Source organism: Schistocerca cancellata, chromosome 12 (assembly GCF_023864275.1).
Source record: "Schistocerca cancellata isolate TAMUIC-IGC-003103 chromosome 12, iqSchCanc2.1, whole genome shotgun sequence".
NCBI lineage: Eukaryota > Metazoa > Arthropoda > Insecta > Orthoptera > Acrididae > Schistocerca > Schistocerca cancellata.
Window position 1 is genome coordinate 129,179,693 of NC_064637.1, and position 21,838 is coordinate 129,201,530.

Sequence of the window (21,838 nt, forward strand, 5' to 3'; positions counted from 1 at the left end):
GGAGGAGGGGGAGAAAGGGGGGAAAAGGAGTGAGTGAGTAAGGAAAAGGAGGAGGGGGAGAAAGGGGGGAAAAGGAGTGAGTGAGTAAGGAAAAGGAGGAGGGGAGGGCCGGGGGGGAGAAAGGGGCCGGGGGGGAGAAAGGGGCCGGGGGGGAGAAAGGGGCCGGGGGGGAGAAAGGGGCCGGGGGGGAGAAAGGGGCCGGGGGGGAGAAAGGGGCCGGGGGGGAGAAAGGGGCCGGGGGGGAGAAAGGGGCCGGGGGGGAGAAAGGGGCCGGGGGGGAGAAAGGGGCCGGGGGGGAGAAAGGGGCCGGGGGGGAGAAAGGGGCCGGGGGGGAGAAAGGGGCCGGGGGGGAGAAAGGGGCCGGGGGGGAGAAAGGGGCCGGGGGGGAGAAAGGGGCCGGGGGGGAGAAAGGGGCCGGGGGGGAGAAAGGGGCCGGGGGGGAGAAAGGGGCCGGGGGGGAGAAAGGGGCCGGGGGGGAGAAAGGGGCCGGGGGGGAGAAAGGGGCCGGGGGGGAGAAAGGGGCCGGGGGGGAGAAAGGGGCCGGGGGGGAGAAAGGGGCCGGGGGGGAGAAAGGGGCCGGGGGGGAGAAAGGGGCCGGGGGGGAGAAAGGGGCCGGGGGGGGAGAAAGGGGCCGGGGGGGAGAAAGGGGCCGGGGGGGAGAAAGGGGCCGGGGGGGAGAAAGGGGCCGGGGGGGAGAAAGGGGCCGGGGGGGAGAAAGGGGCCGGGGGGGAGAAAGGGGCCGGGGGGGAGAAAGGGGCCGGGGGGAGAAAGGGGCCGGGGGGGAGAAAGGGGCCGGGGGGGAGAAAGGGGCCGGGGGGGAGAAAGGGGCCGGGGGGGAGAAAGGGGCCGGGGGGGAGAAAGGGGCCGGGGGGGAGAAAGGGGCCGGGGGGGAGAAAGGGGCCGGGGGGGAGAAAGGGGCCGGGGGGGAGAAAGGGGCCGGGGGGGAGAAAGGGGCCGGGGGGGAGAAAGGGGCCGGGGGGGAGAAAGGGGCCGGGGGGGAGAAAGGGGCCGGGGGGGAGAAAGGGGCCGGGGGGGAGAAAGGGGCCGGGGGGGAGAAAGGGGCCGGGGGGGAGAAAGGGGCCGGGGGGGAGAAAGGGGCCGGGGGGGAGAAAGGGGCCGGGGGGAGAAAGGGGCCGGGGGGGAGAAAGGGGCCGGGGGGGGAGAAAGGGGCCGGGGGGGGAGAAAGGGGCCGGGGGGGGAGAAAGGGGCCGGGGGGGAGAAAGGGGCCGGGGGGGGAGAAAGGGGCCGGGGGGGGAGAAAGGGGCCGGGGGGGGAGAAAGGGGCCGGGGGGGAGAAAGGGGCCGGGGGGGAGAAAGGGGCCGGGGGGGAGAAAGGGGCCGGGGGGGAGAAAGGGGCCGGGGGGGAGAAAGGGGCCGGGGGGGGAGAAAGGGGCCGGGGGGGGAGAAAGGGGCCGGGGGGGGAGAAAGGGGCCGGGGGGGGAGAAAGGGGCCGGGGGGGAGAAAGGGGCCGGGGGGGAGAAAGGGGCCGGGGGGGAGAAAGGGGCCGGGGGGGAGAAAGGGGCCGGGGGGGAGAAAGGGGCCGGGGGGGAGAAAGGGGCCGGGGGGGAGAAAGGGGCCGGGGGGGAGAAAGGGGCCGGGGGGGAGAAAGGGGCCGGGGGGGAGAAAGGGGCCGGGGGGGAGAAAGGGGCCGGGGGGGAGAAAGGGGCCGGGGGGGAGAAAGGGGCCGGGGGGGAGAAAGGGGCCGGGGGGGAGAAAGGGGCCGGGGGGGAGAAAGGGGCCGGGGGGGAGAAAGGGGCCGGGGGGGAGAAAGGGGCCGGGGGGGAGAAAGGGGCCGGGGGGGAGAAAGGGGCCGGGGGGGAGAAAGGGGCCGGGGGGGAGAAAGGGGCCGGGGGGGAGAAAGGGGCCGGGGGGGAGAAAGGGGCCGGGGGGGAGAAAGGGGCCGGGGGGGAGAAAGGGGCCGGGGGGGAGAAAGGGGCCGGGGGGGAGAAAGGGGCCGGGGGGGAGAAAGGGGCCGGGGGGGAGAAAGGGGCCGGGGGGGAGAAAGGGGCCGGGGGGGAGAAAGGGGCCGGGGGGGAGAAAGGGGCCGGGGGGGAGAAAGGGGCCGGGGGGGAGAAAGGGGCCGGGGGGGAGAAAGGGGCCGGGGGGGAGAAAGGGGCCGGGGGGGAGAAAGGGGCCGGGGGGGAGAAAGGGGCCGGGGGGGAGAAAGGGGCCGGGGGGGAGAAAGGGGCCGGGGGGGAGAAAGGGGCCGGGGGGAGAAAGGGGCCGGGGGGAGAAAGGGGCCGGGGGGAGAAAGGGGCCGGGGGGAGAAATGGGGCGGGGGGAGAAATGGGGCGGGGGGAGAAATGGGGCGGGGGGGAGAAATGGGGCGGGGGGGAGAAATGGGGCGGGGGGGAGAAATGGGGCGGGGGGGAGAAATGGGGCGGGGGGGAGAAATGGGGCGGGGGGGAGAAATGGGGCGGGGGGGAGAAATGGGGCGGGGGGAGAAATGGGGCGGGGGGAGAAATGGGGTGGGGGGAGAAAGTGGGTGGGGGAGAAAGTGGGTGGGGGAGAAAGTGGGTGGGGGGAGAAAGTGGGAGGGGGAGAAAGTGGGAGGGGGAGAAAGGGGGAGGGGGAGAAAGGGGGAGGGGGAGAAAGGGGGAGGGGGAGAAAGGGGGAGAAAGGGGGGAGGGGGAGAAAGGGGGAGGGGGAGATGATTAGGGAATGTAGAGCAGTAGAGAGAGTGCCAGTAGATGGAGAAATAGACACACTCACACTCTGTTGTGTAGGAGGTATTCATTCTAGCACAGAATAGTCACACACAAAATACGAGAATCATTGCCACAAAAGCTCTGAAGGAAGAATGTACTATCAGCCATTTTATGATGTGTCTCGTTTCTCGCTGGATATCTACAAGTAGCTACTCAGTTTTCTCGCATTTAAGAGCTATGCGACGTGAAGCTTAAGTGCTGGTGTTCCTTGTACATCGTGTTGTTTTGCCTTTGAGCTACAGCTGTCAATGGACTTATTACAATCGCATTAACGCCCACCAAAATCTGCGGCAATAATATTACGTCACAGCTGAGACAAATGTAATGAGGTTTCCGAGCTGACGGGGCCGTCAGTTCACAAGTCTTGTGAAGGCACTGCATAAAACGGGATAAGGTGGAACAGAGAGAGATTTGAGTACCCTCACGTAATGACAGACCCAGAAGACAGGCTCGCAGAACGGTGTAACTTTGTACATATAGTTGTCTAGGTAGAACGACCACCTTGGTACGAGGTATCGGGCAAAGTAAACCGCCATATTGTAATCCAATACTATCTCTTGTTTACCTGTAATTTCGTCACTGGTTCCAAAACCGTGCGTAGTTGAAAGTAATTTAACTGTCTTGTTTTGTTTCGCCACATACGAAACTAGCGTCACATCATTCTGAAAACTAAATGAAGAGGAGTGGATAGCCCTTCATATCCCAAGTAAAAATTCTCGTGGCATCTCGCGTTTCTTTTTTCTCTATGTGCCGATGCATGTTAGTTGCTTTTTCTAAAGGGAGTGGGCTAAGGAATAGCTAGTGTATCAATTATACATTGTAACGTTTCTTCCTGACCCTTCCATATGAGTAACTAGCCTTCCTACATCATCGCAGGAAGAATTAGAAACATCGTTTGGCCCTTTAGGTTGTTTTGCACAATATACTTCAATGTTAATAGTGAAGAATGTTTTAGTATCTGCTAAAACAAAATTCTTTGTCCCGTACTTCGCCGGTTTGTTCGGGATATACTGAACAAAAGAACAGCGACACTGGAAAGCTTGCAACTTTTCGTCTACTGTCACAAATTGTCCTACACTATAAGAGATCTTTCAGTTCACCACAAAGGCATCCAATATTTTCCTTACTGCAGCAAGTTTATCAGTTACTCTTCTTTCTTGAATTTTACTCCTGTCGTCGAAACGAACACATTGTAAAAGGAGCAGCTCTCGTACTCTCCATACCAGTACCATCTGCTGTCCATAGTTCAATGACATTTGTGTAGTTTGCTTTCTTAGTCCTGATGAGGTACAATAATCCCAACAAAGCCATTATTTCACATCTTTTAGTTTCCTTAGCGTCCCCTTCTCTGGAATATTGTACACATTCTTTCTTAGATTGAATGTATATGTTCGTGTATTTTACAGTTTCATCAACCATTGCCAAGCTAAGTGTTGCCCACAAAGCCTCTGTCACTCGTGACCTCTCTGGCAACTCGTGTAGGCCCATGGAATATTTTCGCAATATTCTTGCTTTTTGTTTTCGAAGTCACATTAGGACATTTTATTCCATTTACACCTTTGTCCCTCCCAATAAAAATACCACCAGTGGAGAGTGGCTCTTCACAGTCATCATCTGAATCGTGGACTTGATCAGAATCTGAATCGAGGCCACTTCGTGGGATAAGTTCCTCTTCTTCTTCAGAGTCGTCATCGTTTTCGTTGTCTGGTACAGAGATGAACTCTGGATCCTCGTTGAGTAACGAATCAAGCTCGTTGTCTGACGGCTTTGATCTCACCCTGCACAGTGATATACCTGCTTGTCACGCGTTACCTTTTATTCGATTAAAAAGGAACGAAATAAAAATTCAGGAAAAATTGTATTGTATTGTATGTTAACCGGGGACCTAGAAACATCCCCGCCGCAGCCGCAGTGGTCCACAACCCCACGACGACTACGTGCAATCCACTTCACCCCTCCGCCGCCCCACACCGAACCCAGGGTTATTGTGCGGTTCCGCCCCCGGTGGACCCCCCAGGGAACGTCTCACTCAAGACGAGTGTAACCACTATGTTTGAGTGGTAGAGTAATGGTGGTGTACGCGTACGTGGAGAACTTTTTTGTGCAGCAATCGCCGACATAGTGTAGCTGAGGCGGAATAAGGGGAACCAGCCCGCATTCGCCAAAGCATATGGAAAACCGCCTAAAAACCATCCACAGACTGGCCGGCTCACCGGATCTCGACCGAACTCCGCCGGGCGGATTCGTGCCGGGAACCAGGCGCTCCTTCCAAATCCGGAAAGCCGCACGGGAAGGAAAAATTACCTACATGACCGGGGGTATGGCGTACGTTGTACACTAAGATGACACTCGCAGTTTATTTTAAATTACTGTAGCTCACGTGAACCTATGACAACACAACTTCTCACTGTCCTAACTGAAACAATAATGCAGGACAGGTAGGGGGGTTTGCTATTGGAAACAACAATGGAACTGTGCACGAAAATGTTCTTTGCAATTAATTACTATTAAAAACAGTCTTGATCACGATTTATTTAACAAGGTGACCCGTTTCGACCACTACTGTGGTCATCTTCAGACCTACAAGATGTATACAAAGCACATTGAGTAGAAACCTCTTTCTGTTGGAGAATCACTACTTTGCGATTGGTGCACTTTATACACAGGCGCGCCCGCTCGAGAGTTAACACCACCATCTCACAACGATGAATTCGAAGAGGTGGACAACAAGATCTTCTTCATTGCTTTTGGCCTCCCATGTCACCAGACCTCGCATCTTGCGATTTATTTTCTGGGGGTGGTACATAAAAGAGTCTTTGTTCCACCTATGGCAGATACTCTATAAGACCTGAGAAATCCAATTGTTGAAGCTGTGGATTCGTCAGAAAAGGACCTGTTGATTCATGTGTGGAATGACATGGACAACCGTTTCGATGTTTCTCGTGCAACACATTGTATTAATGTTGAGTGTATGGTATATAGTTTTGGCGAACATAAAACTGTATCTTGCTCTATTCAATGACATGCGCAGTGTGTTTCTATTTTGCATTCTTTGTTGTAAACAATTGAAATCTGTCCTTCCTTTTTGAATCGTCCCCGTATTTTTAACCCTTTCAGATCCGAATTTCTTCTGAAGGAAGGGTAATTTTTCTACACGCTCTAATGGTTTTAATGATTTTAGATGCAAGATGTATAAACATTTATGTATCCCTTTTCAAAAACTGATTTGTAACCCTTGCTTCTTTTTATGGATTAAATTAGTTAATTCTGAAATATTCACTGTTGTACTAAATTAACTGGTCATTCAATAATTTCAATGCAAAATAATAGTAATAATATTCAGTAATTCATAGGAGTACATTCAGGTTATGACATGCTCTATATGCTTATCGTCATTGGCAATGATGTCGCGCAGTCGAATAGAGAAATTTTGCTTGACCCGCTGAGGTGTCGGAAGATCTATGCTGTCGATGACCTCCTGAATGGCTGTTTTCAGCTCAGCGTTGGTTTTGGGGTTGTTGCTGTACACCTTTTCCCTAATGTAGCCGCACAAAAAGGAGTCGCTCGTGTTCAGATCCGGAGAATATGGCGGCCAATCGAGGGTGACGCTAGTGGCCTCTGGGTACCCCAGAGCCAGAATGCGGTCCCCAAAGTGCTCCTCCAGGACGTCAAACACTCTCCTGCTTCGAAGCGGTCGATCTCCATCTTGCATGAATCACATCTTGTCGAAATGAGGGTCACTTTGGATAATGGCGATCAAATCATGTTTCAAAACGTTCACATACCGATCGGTAGGGGCGGTACCAGCAAGGAATATCGCACCGATTATTCCGTGAACTGACACTCCACACCACACAGTCATCCATTGAGGATGAAGAAACTTCTCGATTGCAAAATGCGAATTCTCATCCCCCAAATGAGCCAATTTTGCTTATTGACGAACCTATCCAAATGAAAATGGGCTTCGATGCTAAAGCAAACGCGCATGCGCATGCTAATTCCCATCAGGCCTCGCGCCAACCGTACAGTTTGAACGTCCTGACGCAAACCTTCCAGAATTTATGACTATTTTATTTCATACAGTTCAATAATTGTCACCCTGTAATTAACTAATCACTTCCGTATATTCTGGAGGTCAAAAGCCGGTGCCTACTTCTACATTCATTCGACTGTTAATATTTTTATAAACAGGTCGCAGCACTTGTACGTGCTGAAAAGGCTGAACATTCACAAAAGTGTACAAGAGGTTTCTACTGAGGCAAAACATTTCTCTTGCAGGTAATACACAGCAAACAATGAACACAACTGTAGCCAATTAGTCTGAAAGGGCTGAATTAAATAAACGTCACTTCTGGGACAACTGATGCGTCAGTCTCCCGATATCGCGGTATACAGTGACGAAAAAGAAAGAAATAGCCAAAATCAAAAGAATCATTAATGTAGGGTCATAATATTTCGAAAATACATTTGTCTAGGTAACATATTTAAGTGATTAACATTGTTTGATCACAGGTTAATGTATTCGCAAGATACGCCACTGCAAATGTGAAATGATGGTACATGAATAAGCGATATAACCCCCTTAATGTTGAATCCAAGAATGCAAACGTGCATATATTGTGTTGCACAAGTGCCGGACGTCAATTTGTGCGATGGAGTTCCATGCCTGTTGTACTTGATAAAAAAAAAAATACACAGACTGTTAATGCTGTTTTGGATGACGCTGGAGATGTCGCCCGATTGATGACAGATCGGGTGATCCAGCAGGGCAAGGCACTCCGTGGAGCATGTTGGATGCTGTATGTGGGCGAGCGTTATTCTATTGGAAAACACCCCCTGGAACATTGTTCACGAATGGCAGCGCAATAGGTCGAATCACCAGACTGACGTACAGATTTGTGGTCAGGGCGAGTGGGATGATCAAGAGAACGAAACCGCACCCTACAGGGTGTGGTACATAAGTAATGAGACTGGCCGCCGCGCGGCGCCCCAGTCGCTCGCAGGGCGGTCTCCACCTGTACGTCACGTGGTGGGGGATCTGACCTAACAATAGAACCGGTTCGCAGTCGCGTCAGAGCTCTGGTGCAGTGAGGGTCGAGCTTCGCGTATTACGTTGTTTGTGTGCCCGTGACACTTGTGGAAACGCTGAAGATGGATCGCTCAATAGAACAGCGGTATGCAATCAAATTTTGCTTTCGCTTGGGCAAAACTGCTTCGGAAACTTTTGCTATGATTACGGAGGCCTACAAAGAAGACTCCCTATCAAGAGCTCAAGTGCTCCGGTGGTTTAATGAAACGGGAGGGAATCCGTTGAAGACATGGAACGATCTGGACGCCCTTCAACGAGTCGTGTGGATGAAACGGTGGCCAAAGTGAAAGAACTCCTGGACTCCGACCGTCGTTTAAGTCTCAAAATGATCGCCGATGAGGTCTCCGTGAATAAATTTACGGTTCACCAAATTGTTAAGCAAGATTTGATGATGAGGAAAGTTTGCGCAAAATTGGTTCCCCGAGTGCTCACCGCCGAACAAAATCAACAACGAGTGGACGTTTGCCGTGAGATGTTGAATGATTTGGAAAATAATCCACACTTTTTAGACAACGTAGTAACAGGCGACGAATCGTAGACATTCCAGTACGACCCGGAGACGAAAGCCCAGAGCTCGGAGTGGCAGACACCGGCATCCCCGCGGCCGAAGAAAGCAAGAATGTCAAAGTCCCGCATCGAGACAATGCTGATTGTGTTTTTCGACAAGCGGGGGTTAATTCACAAAGAGTTTGTCCCTCAGGGGAAGACTGTCAATGCCGAATTCTACAAAGAAGTCCTTCAGCGATTGCACAGAGCCGTCAAACGGAAGCGACAGGACCTTGCTCAACGCTGGCGTCTCCACCACGACAACGCTCCGGCGCACACAGCATTCCTCGTGACCTCCTACTTGACCCGAATTGGAGTTGAAGTTTTGCCACAGCCACCATACAGCCCTGACTTGAGTCCTCCTGATTTCTTTCTATTTCCGAAGGTCAAAAGATGCCTGAAGGGTCATCGTTTCGACGATATTCCGAACATCCAACGTGCTGTCACGAAGGCACTAACTGGGATAACTCAAACGGACTACAGTGGGGCCTATGAAGCTTGGAAAACGCGCTGGCAACGTTGTGTCGACGCCCAAGGCGAGTACTTTGAAGAATATTAACGTTTTGTACAAATTAGATCAATAAATTTGTTTTTCTACACTGAGTCTCATTATTTATCTACCACACCCTGTAGACCTTAACTCCAGCAGTAGGTCCAGCATGTCTAGCAAGCAGACAGTTTGGTTGCAGGCCCTCAATGCCCTGCTCCTAACCCACGGCCAACACTGATACTATGGCAGAACCAACTTTCATCAGAAAACACAACACGGCTCCACCCTGCTCTCCAATGATCTCTCGCTTGACACCACAGAAGCCGCAAACGGCGGTGGTTTGGATCAGTTGAATGCACGCTGGTTCGGAGTTGTCCTTGAAGTAACCGATTTGTAACAGCTCCTTGTGCCACAGTGCTGCCACCTGCTGCTACAGATGCAGTACGATGCGCCGCAGCCATGCGCCTAACGCGACGGTCTTCCCTCTAGCTGCTGTCGCGGAGACCGGTCTTCCTGCGTCCGTATGTTCTCGTGGCTGCTGCCGCCAGCAGTCATGTACAGTGGCTGCGTGCCTGGCAAGTCTTCCTACAGTAGCGCAGAAGCAACATCCTGATCCTCGCAACCCTATTACAGGACCTCATTTAGACTCAGTCAGGCGTAGATCATGGCACCTCGTCGCCTTGAAGACATTCTCGGCTAATATCGACTCGCGAAGTCGAATCTCAAAGCTAACTATCGCTCATGACCGTTTCTGCGTCTGTTTAAGTCAGGGGCGGGCAAACGTTGCACGCGGCTCGTGAGGCTCGTGAGCGCACAGCGCTGCACGTGTGCTGCTCGCGTGCAATCGTCGAATGGGGCAGTGGCGACAGCCAGCAGGTTGCGGCAGTGTAGTACCAGGCTAAAGGTACGTTGTCCAAGACGCGACGCACACTAGCGACTGCGACGGGTCGCTACGTGACGTCAGAAGTTGCTTGCTGGCGCATGCGCAGTTCGAGTTTGGGATGCGACGCGCGACTGTTGCGGCAGCTGCCGCAGCACTGCACCAGTGAGCAGTGTTGCGACGGGAGTCGCACGACACAAAGACGTACGGCTGCCAGAAAGATGTCGAGCCAGTCAGGGAAAACTGAAATGAGCCACTCATAGGATGTGATTCTCTGTGAGCTGGTCTCGCAACATCCTTGCCTTTACGATTTGAAGAACCCTAAATATAGAGACACTATGTTCAGAGACAGAATTTGGGAAGAAATTGGTGCACAGTTCAAACTGGCAGGTGAGTGAAATATGTAATATTTTCCCATTAATGCAAATTTTTCAGGCCTGTTATGAAAATCAGTATAATCCATGCAGATGTGGAATTAGAATGATGAAAATGAACTTGAAGGTCAATTTTCGCATTACTCTTTTTTGTGACGATAAAAATTGAAAATGGCAAGTACATTATAAAATGAACAATCTAAAGTACAACGAGAAAGTTACATTTTACAATACCTTCACTTTGAAAGTAAACGGTAGATTGGTGTCTTGATGATACCTTCTAGTTGTGAAAAACCACCACCAGATTGTTGTACAGCTTTCTGTAATCAATAGAGGCTCGTTTTTGAGGAAGGCGTTTCTCAACAGATTGCGCAAACAGTATGCTGCAATAAGTAATTTGTCACATTCACTTCAATTCATTGGTAGAAGATGGTGCTCAAAAAACTTGTGCCAAAAGTGCACTACTGTTTTACGAGGCCCTTCTGGTCTGACACAGTTCACAATTGAAATTCGTCTTTTGTAAATCCTGGAGTTATCTTTTGAGTGTAGCTTGGCAAGATTAAATGTTCATGTCATCCATAACGATGTATGCTGTCAGAATATAAGAATATGGAAGTTCATTTGGATGGGAATAAAGACTCAGTCGGCTATGAAAGTTGCCTTAGCTTGTTCCAAAAGTTTCTGCATGGGAGAAACTGACAAGTATAATTTGGGGAAAATTTGTGAACAAGCACGGACATTATTTGTTCCACATTTCTGCCAGTGTATACTGTAGACGTTCAGAATGAAAATTCTAGAGATGTTTAAGGTGTAACCCTATCTTGTTGTCAAGAACTTGAAACAATGCAATGACGCTAGCGTGCGCTTATTGTTAATAAACTTATCTTTCATTGGAATTTTAGGTGAAATGTGCAAAAACAGATGGAGGAATATCCGGGACTCGTATCAGAGAAATAAACGAGAAAGAAAGCTTGGAACAGGTTCAGATGCCTCAGCAAAACCAAGAAAATGGGTTCTGCTTGATCACTTGGCTTTACGAAACCTACATTTCGTGGCATTTTAAATGAAATTGTCAAGAGCATATGGAGAAATATTAGTAACTCATACCGGAGAAATATGACATAAAATGGTTTCATTAGGTCCAAATGTGTCAGCGAAACAAAACAAATGCATTCTCTATCGTGTGATGACCACACGATTCTCGTTGCGCGTCGACAGAACTGGCGGCTAGTCGCGACGCTCCCGGAAATATATGAGCCCAAATCTCGGTAACGGAGTTCGATATCATTCTGATCTCAACTTTAAAAATAATTTCGATATGTTAGCTTCTTTTCATCGGCAACGATGTATGACCTAACGTAAACCATACGTAAAGTAGCCAGCGACCACATTTTTCACTGTACACAATTCAAATTTTATGCAGTACGTTACTTGTAAATGAAGTATGGGGATAACTGTGACGAATATCGGAAAAATAGACACCTCATTATCAAGCTGTGATGTGAAACTGTAAGATACGTAAACATCAATTTTTTGTGCCTTTTACTTTCCTCACAATTGATAGAGAAGTAATATACAGCGAAAAAAACACGCAAAACCGGAAGAGATACTTTTCAATTTTTTAAAGTTAAAGGAGAATCTGTATCGAAAAACTAACTCTGGGAGCCGATGTAACTTTGTTGCATTAACATACAGTACTTTTTACAGCAAGAAAATCGGAATTCTTATTTTTCTTATGTATTTGAATCCGCCTCCGCCGACCGGAGCTTGGGAAACAGCGACGACTCCAGTCGTCTTGCGGCCGTGTCGCCGTCTGCCAGGGTGGGAAAAGAGGAGGGGGCAGCGTCGCAGTCGCAGCCAACTGTCGCGTCTTGCACAACGTAACTTAAGCCGCGGACGTTGATGCGAAGCGACCACTACGTAGTGAACGTTGTATTTCAAGAACCGGAAAATGCAGAGTGAATCGAGGAAACGGAGACGTCGAGATTTGCTATCTTTTAAAAAGTAATGGGAGAATCATTTTTTTCTTTCTGCAAATACGTGAAAATTCGAAATGTTTAATATGTGGCAGTATTCTCGCTGGTCAGCGGAAGTTTAGTATTGAAGGCCATTATAATAAATTTCACAAGGACGAGTACAATTTATTGTCGGATTCTGAGCGGATGGGGAAATTGACTGAGCTTAAGAAGAGCGATCTGACGATATTAGATGCATCTCTCCTAGTTGCCGTTGTCACGAGAGATCTGCGACTTTCTCTCGTCATGTCTTTCATCTAACTGATTTAACATTTTATGGAGCACTGTTTTCAATTTTTCAGGACAACAATAATTGCCCAGCGGTACATGCAAAAAACGTATCGTAGTTAATAGGTACTCTTTCAAACCATGATTTATTTCAAGCACTCCTGCTAACCTTATTCCATCATTCAATAAAGCAAGCTAGAAAAACAAAACGCATTACAGAGGAAGGAGTGGACAGAAGGTATGGTGGGGAGGGGAGGTAAGCGGGTGGCCAGCTTGCCCCTGTGTGCACGCAGAACACCTGTTAACTGCACGCGTGCAAGTGCACCGCACACGTGCAGGATTCCTGCCCGCCCCTGGTTTAAGTGAAACCTGATTTGCAACTTCATAGTGGCGCTACTAGCGCCAATCTTAAGCGACGGGCACGAGATCTGAGATATCTTTCAGATGTAGAAACAGGCCTACCAATTATCGTTTATGTCGCACAACTCTTCGTTTTGCGATTTCGTTTTCCGTCAGAGTATTGCACTGAAGCCCCAAAGAAATTGGTATAGGCATGCGTATTGGAATACAGAGATATGCAAATAGGTAGAATACGCGCTGCAGTTGGCGACAACAAGCGTCTGGTGTTGTTAGATCGGTTACTGCTGCTACAGTGGCAGGTTATCAAGATTTAAATGAGTTTGAACGTGATGTTATCGTCGGCGCACGAACAATGGGACACAGCATCTCCGAGGTAGTGACGAAGTGGGGATTTTCCCGTACGACCAATCCAAGACTGTACCGTCAATATGAGGAATCTGGTAGAACATCAAATCCCCGACGTCGCTGCGGCCGGAAAAATATCCTGCAAGAACGGGACCAAAGACGGCTGAAGAGAATGGTTCAGCGTGACAGAAGTGCAACCCTTCCGCAAATTGTTGCAGATTTCGATGTTGTGCCATCAACAACTGTCACTGTGCAAACCATTCAACGAAACATCATCAAAATGGGCTTTCGGAGCGAAAGGCCCACTCGTGTACGCTTGATGACTGCACAACACAAAGCTTTACGCCTTGCCTAAGGCCTCGCCGACATTAGCTGTGAATATATCTACATCTACATCCATACTCCGCAAGCCACCTGACGGTGTGTGGCGGAGGGTACCTTCAGTACCTCTATCGGTTCTCCCTTCTACTCCAGTCTCGTATTGTTCGTGGAAAGGAGGATTGTCGGTATGCCTCTGTGTGGGCTCTAATCTCTCTGATTTTATCCTCATGGTCTCTTCGCGAGATATACGTAGGAGGGAGCAATATACTGCTTGACTCTTCGGTGAAGGTATGTTCTCGAAACTTTGACAAAAGCCCGTACCGAGCTACTGAGCGTCTCCCGCAGAGACTTCCACTGGAGTTTACCTATCATCTCCGTAACGCTTTCGCGATTACTAAATAATCCTGTAACGAAGCGCGCTGCTCTCCGTTGGATCTTCTCTATGTCTTGTATCAACCCTATCTGGTACGGATCCCACACTGCTGAGCAGTATTCAAGCAGTGGGCGAACAAGCGTACTGTAACCTACTTCCTTTGTTTTCGGATTGCATTTCTTTAGGATTCTTCCAATGAATCTCAGTCTGGCATCTGCTTTACCGACAATCAACATTATATGATCATTCCATTTTAAATCACTCCTAATGCGTACTCCCAGATAATTTATGGTATTAACTGCTTCCAGTTGCTGACCTGCTATTTTGTAGCTAAATGATAAAGGATCTATCTTTCTGTGTATTCGCAGCACATTACACTTGTCTACATTGAGATTCAGTTGCCATTCCCTGCACCATGCGTCAATTCGCTGCAGATCCTCCTGCATTTCAGTACAATTTTCCATTGTTACAACCTCTCGATACACCACAGCATCATCTGCAAAAAGCCTCAGTGAACTTCCGATGTCATCCACCAGGTCATTTATGTATATTGTGAATAGCAACGGTCCTATGACACTCCCCTGCGGGACACCTGAAATTACTCTTACTTCGGAAGACTTCTCGCCATTGAGAATAACATGCTGCGTCCTGTTATCTAGGAACTCCTCAATCCAATCACACAATTGGTCTGATAGTCCATATGCTCTTACTTTGTTCAATAAACGACTGTGGGGAACTGTATCGAACGCCTTGCGGAAGTCAAGAAACACGGCATCATATGTTGTCCCGGCAGAGGAGTCTCGTTTCAAATTGCTTCGAGAGGATGGGTGTGTACGGGTATGAAGACAACCTTGTGAGTGCATGGACCCTGCATGTCAGCAACGGACTGTTCAAGCTGATGGAGGCTCTGTAATGGTGGGCGACGTGTGCAGTTGGAGTGATATGGGACCCCTGATACGAGTCTGGCAAGCGATACGTACGTAAACATCGTGTCTGATCAACTGCATCCATTCATGTCCATTGCGCATTCCGACGTCCAGAACAATGCGACATCCCACACGTTCAGAATTGCAAACAGAGTGGCTCCAGGAACACTCTTCTGAGTCTAAACACTTCTGCTGGCCACCAAACTCCCCAGACATGAACATTATTGAGCATATCTGGGATAACCTGCGACATACTATTCAGAAGAGATATCCACCCTCTGGTACTCTGACAGCTTTATGGAGAGCTCTCCAGGATTCACGGTGTCAGTTCCCTCCAGCACTACTTCAGACATTAGTCGAGTACATGCCACGTCTCGTTGTGGCACTTCTGCGTCCTCGCAGGGGCGCTACACGATATTGGGCAGGTGTACCAGTTTCTCTGGATCTTCAGTGCAGCACTAAGGCTCCACGGCAGGTAATACGGGCCATCTTGAGGAGCGCGCAGCACAGCGCGGGCGGTCAGCGGCCGCACAGCTGCGGCGCGGCGCAGAAATGCGGGCAGCGCCGGTCCCGGTATCGACCCGCGTGGCGCACGCCTCGGCTGGCGCTCTGTGGGCCGCCGTCGCAGCGCGGGCCGCCGGCGCAGCCGCAGGTGCCGGAGCCGGCAGCAGGGGAGGGAAAGCACGGCAAGAACAAAGGGCAGGGGCGCCACCACTTGACCCACAGCCCGCTTTCTCCTGCAGACTTCACTTTCAGTGCGGTCGCTCTGCCAGCGCTGCCTTGTCTGCACTGCTGGCTGGCACGTTACCAACTCGTGCACCACGACGCTGCCATTCGTCACACCGGCTAGAAATTCTATCTCATGTAATATTATCCATATTTCGCAGCTTCAAACGTGACTCTATTCAATACACTGGAAGTTTTAGCTCTCAGTGGTTGACAACCTGACAACAGGCCACAGCAGTCCACTCACCCCACCGCCGCCCCACACCAAACCCAGGGCTATTATGCGGTTCGGCCCCTTCGACCATAAATACACTCCTGGAAATTGAAATAAGAACACCGTGAATTCATTGTCCCAGGAAGGGGAAACTTTATTGACACATTCCTGGGGTCAGATACATCACATGATCACACTGACAGAACCACAGGCACATAGACACAGGCAACAGAGCATGCACAATGTCGGCACTAGTACAGTGTATATCCACCTTTCGCAGCAATGCAGGCTGCTATTCTCCCATGGAGACGATCGTAGAGATGCTGGATGTAGTCCTGTGGAACAGCTTGCCATGCCATTTCCACCTGGCGCCTCAGTTGGACCAGCGTTCGTGCTGGACGTACAGACCGCGTGAGACGACGCTTCATCCAGTCCCAAACATGCTCAATGGGGGACAGATCCGGAGATCTTGCTGGCCAGGGTAGTTGACTTACACCTTCTAGAGCACGTTGGGTGGCACGGGATACATGCGGACGTGCATTGTCCTGTTGGAACAGCAAGTTCCCTTGCCGGTCTAGGAATGGTAGAACGATGGGTTCGATGACGGTTTGGATGTACCGTGCACTATTCAGTGTCCCCTCGACGATCGCCAGTGGTGTACGGCCAGTGTAGGAGATCGCTCCCCACACCATGATGCCGGGTGTTGGCCCTGTGTGCCTCGGTCGTATGCAGTCCTGATTGTGGCGCTCACCTGCACGGCGCCAAACACGCATACGACCATCATTGGCACCAAGGCAGAAGCGACTCTCATCGCTGAAGACGACACGTCTCCATCCGTCCCTCCATTCACGCCTGTCGCGACACCAATGGAGGCGGGCTGCACGATGTTGGGGCGTGAGCGGAAGACGGCCTAACGGTGTGCGGGACCGTAGCCCAGCTTCATGGAGACGGTTGCGAATGGTCCTCGCCGATACCCCAGGAGCAACAGTGTCCCTAATTTGCTGGGAAGTGGCGGTGCGGTCCCCTACGGCACTGCGTAGGATCCTACGGTCTTGGCGTGCATCCGTGCGTCGCTGCGGTCCGGTCCCAGGTCGACGGGCACGTGCACCTTCCGCCGACCACTGGCGACAACATCGATGTACTGTGGAGACCTCACGCCCCACGTGTTGAGCAATTCGGCGGTACGTCCACCCGGCCTCCCGCATGCCCACTATACGCCCTCGCTCAAAGTCCGTCAACTGCACATACGGTTCACGTCCACGCTGTCGCGGCATGCTACCAGTGTTAAAGACTGCGATGGAGCTCCGTATGCCACGGCAAACTGGCTGACACTGACGGCGGCGGTGCACAAATGCTGCGCAGCTAGCGCCATTCGACGGCCAACACCGCGGTTCCTGGTGTGTCCGCTGTGCCGTGCGTGTGATCATTGCTTGTACAGCCCTCTCGCAGTGTCCGGAGCAAGTATGGTGGGTCTGACACACCGGTGTCAATGTGTTCTTTTTTCCATTTCCAGGAGTGTATAATAGACTGGCCCTGACGTCATTTTCGTGGCTCCAACATCTCTGGGCTAAAGTCACGTGAATGTTGGCAAAACACGGTTGTTTTGTGTTGCGCTTATGGCTGTACTCAGCGTTTTGTCGGGGGAAATGGCATTACATTTCACGTGTGTTTCTATGATAGTGCAGATGCGTTTATTGAAATCTGCTGAAGTGACTTTTATATGTTTTTTACACTTGAAATAGAGTATCACGTAAATTAAAGTGTTGAAAATGATGCCTGTAGAGTCAGACTCATATTACAGTTTGGAAAGTATCTGTGATAATTCGGTTACAGAAGTAAGTATAACTGTTTCTCGTTCCTGCTCATAGGTTCCCTATGGATGAAAACCGAGGGCAGCTTTGGATACAGGCCCTGAAACGGAAAAACTTTAAGCTATCTGCACATACGCGCCTTTTTGTATATGCAAGTGAGATTATAATAAGGTAAAATCACCTATAGTCGACACATGAAGAGAATTTTTTTCTGAAACTTCAAAGTCTCACCTTTCATCTAAAATATTTTTTTTAAACTGATAGTTCAAACTTTCGTAAAAATAGTAGGAACTGAACCTTTGAAGTGCACCTAAAATTGATACTCTAAAATGGACCTGCTCCTAAAGTCGACAATTTTGGGACCTATAGTTGACATAATTCCCATATCCCATTTTCTTTTATAAGTGACTAGAGCTCAAAACGCGGCGAATCCAATATTTAAAGTTTTGACACGAGCCCAGTCTTACTGTTTAAAAGAATTTTAACGACATTTTACTTTAATTGATAGTTTATAGTAATTTCGTCCCGCTGCCCACCAGAGGGGCGTTCGATGTATTTGTTAGATTTTATAAATGGTACTGTGAACAAATCCAGGTCAAATGTAGTTCTGACATAATTTTTCGCAGATAAAAAAGTAATTTTTGTTGGAAGCGTTTGGCAGTCAATTGATAAATGTGGGTAAAATACGATATTAACATAGGATGGCAGACCGCTGATTTGAAATCCCGCCGCGTTTTGCCAACAGTCACATGGTTTACGTTGGAGCCACACCAGCCGTATAGCTTCTGCACAGCAAGGCCAGTCTACTAGTATCTATGGTCGAAGTTCGGCCCGCAGTGGATACAACGTTGATACCACATCAGAATATTTTATGGTATGTATGGCTGGTATAAACGCTTGTTAATCATGTAAACACTTTATCTTTCTCATGTAGCACCAGGCCTTTTATAGATTTAGCGTCAGCAAATTGGCTACACACTGTTTTTGTTTGTAAAAGATCTGAAGATGACAGTAGCCGAAACCGGTAATAGTGAAGTGTAAAAGTCTTTGCGATCAAGGAGGACCTGTACAAGTACCAATAGAAATGTGGAATGTTTTCAACCAGTGGCACAGGGCCACGAATGGTGTCTAAGTTTGGCATAGGAACCTAAACTCGTCAACAAATCAAAAACATCTGAACGTAGACTTTTTGATAAATAGGCCGAAGAAGAAAGGAATACGTGCTCTATTTGGGATAAAAAGATTCAGTTGGCCTGCATCCGAAAAAAAAAACACAGACCGTGACAAAACATTGGCAGTTGAAAGACAATATAAGAATATACAGGGTCATAATAATTGAACTTCCGCTATTTGAGCCGTTGTAGAACGAACACTTATCTTATCGGTATTCAACTTTATTGGAATTATGTCCAGACAGTACGCTGTAGGACTTGTTAGTAGTGTTAGCATGGTGACTTGCAGTTAGGCGCCGGTACTGGTACGGCGACGTAGGGCTGAAACACAAGCATCAGTGTGCACTACAACTGCAGACAGTCAACATTGGTCGGGACTAGGTGAGCAGGGCTTTTCTCCTAAGGCTCTTTTATCAAAACAGCAAGTGATGCTGTCCTTCGCTTGAAGAATATGATTCGTAATTTCGGATTAACTGGCAACTTGGAAATTGCTCCTGGAAGGGGCCCCACAAATTGTTGAGGTGGTTGTTGCCATGGTTGAGAATGCTGGACAAATTGAAGTAGTTATGTTGTCATGGTTGAGAATGCTGGACAACGTAAGATCTTCGAGCTGTGTAGGGATAGCTGAGCCTTCGGAAAGTGCTGCGAACAATTGTGATTTATCTCTAGTGCGGTTGTGGGCTGTCGTGGATGCAGGTGGTCGTCACACTGGGCAACGTTTGTGAACTGGAACGTAAACATGGTGCGCAATTAAATGTTACCCCTGATTTGATCCATTATAAATGGTTCTGAAAGCCTGCGACTGTGAAAACAATAGGTTTGTTTATAAATAACTCATCTACTGCCAGTCATGATTTTCCTTATTTCATTTTTCGCACGACGCGTTTCGGGAAATGATTCGCATTTTCAAGTGCGTTTTTTTATGTTTGTTACGACATTCCTATGTGATGTTGTCGATGTGTGAGATTCTGCTTCATTTCGTTGACTTTACTGCAATATATAAGAAAACACGCGATTTTTAGTTGGTTGTCGATCTTTTTGTGAAGTTAGTGGCGAAATTTAGAAGAATTTGTACTTACAGTTTCCTTATAGTCCATTTGTGCACAGTCTCACACACTAAACATCACACGCAACTTGCTGTACACTTCTAAACATCGAAAACATTTTACATAAACAAAATAGTGACACAGATGTTCTTACAAGTAGTCAACAGAGATGACAATATAGGTCTTCCACAGAGTATAATATGCTTTTGTACAGAGTTTATTTACCTTACATTGGATCATAATTTACTTATGTCTATTTTACAATTGTGCTTATTTCTGTGTGTTACTATTTTTATGTAAGTATACTATCGAAGCATATGGAGAAATTCACTGATTCACTTTCAAGTTTTTCGTTTAATATTTTATCTTCATATTTTCTGTAATGTGAATATGTCTCTAGTTCTTCTAGTAAATCCATTTAATATCCTTTATTTATTCTTCTAAATTTCGCCACTAACTGCACAAAAAGATCGACAACCAACTAAAAATCGCGTGTTTTCTCATATATTGCAGTAAAGTCAACGAAATGAAGCGGAATCTCACACATCGACAACATCACATAAGAATGACATAACAAACACAAAAAACGCACTTGAAAATGGGAATCATTTCCCGAAAAGCGAAGTGCGAAAAATGAAATAAAGAAAATCATGACTGGTAGCAGATGAGTCATTTATAAACAAACCAAATATTACCCCCTAACGTGGAAATTAAAATATGTGTCTTTCAATGGGTTATTTGTTATTTTTTACCGATGTCCTTACAAATGTTTCAACAAAGTTGTATTGTCCTATCACTCGTTTTGCATAAGGTCCCTCAAGTAGCGAAGTTTAATTACAGGGCGGCGCACGGTAAGTCAGCTGATTTGTTTCATGAATAGCACGTTTGTTGTTGACAAGATTTGTAATTTATTGATGTAGGCGTAAAGAATACAGCTTGGAAATACAACCTAATGAATCACTCGTTCAATATGACTGCCGTTTTGGTTTACAACTTCTTCAACGTGCATTTTTGGAGACTCTCCGACAAAAATCTTCTGGAATAGCGCGGCATAACTGCACAATGATGGCCCTAAATTGCACTGCATTTTCGGATTTTCTGTGGTACACCTTCTCTTTAAGGAACCCCCAAAGTAGAAGCCACATGGGTTAATGTCCGGGCTGTGAGGCGGCCACATCCCTCCTACTGCATAACATTCTGGAAATCTGTTTGACAATACCCTAAGGCAAAGTTTTTCGTGTAGGAAATCGAGCACAATGTTGGCAGTATGGGAGCGTGACCCACCCTGCATGAACCATTGCGTCTGCAATGGAAGACATGAGGCCATGAGTTGGGGAAAGAACTAGTTTCACAGCACACGTGAATAGCGTTCACCGGTTACTGAAGCATCAAAGAAGAACGGAGCGATGATTCCATGGCTTGACACAGCGACCCACATGCACGTTTTCTCCCCGTAGGTGTCTTTCGTGTGGATTATTCGCGGAGGTGCACGTGCCCAGAATCGAACGTTCTGTTTGTTCACAACACCGTCCACGTAAAAATAATCGTCAGAAAACCATGTGTTGTGTCGCACTGCCTCTTGGTCTTGCTCGACTGCCCACCTTACAAACTGCAGTCTCCGCTCCTTATCTCTCGCAGTAAGCTGATGCGCCACAGGCATCTTGTGTGGATACAAGCGAAGATCGGATTGAATAATCCTTTGTACAGATCGGCATGAAATCCCCAACTCGGCACTGGCTCTTCTTGTTGATTTACACGGACTACGAGTCAAAGCCGCTCGAACTGCTTCAATGTTTTGCGGCGAACATTGGTGCGTGCATGTGGATGCTGACACTCCGAAACATACCCAGTACCTTCGATTTTTTTATGTAATCTGCGTATTGTCAGTGGGCTGGGAGCCCACCATGTGCCGAAATGAGTACGATACCATCTATACCAAATATTGAGTGTAACTGATGAAAGGAGAAAATATAAAAATGCAGTAAATGAAGCAGGCAAAAAGGAATACAAACGTCTCAAAAATGAGATCGACAGGAAGTGCAAAACGGCTAAGCAGGGATGGCTGGAGGACAAATGTAAGGACGTATAGGCATATATCACTAGGGGTAAGATAGATACTGCCTACAGGAGACCTTTGGAGAAAAGAGAACCACTTGTATGAATATCAAGAGCTCAGATGGAAACCCAGTTCTAAGCAAAGAAGGGAAAGCAGAAA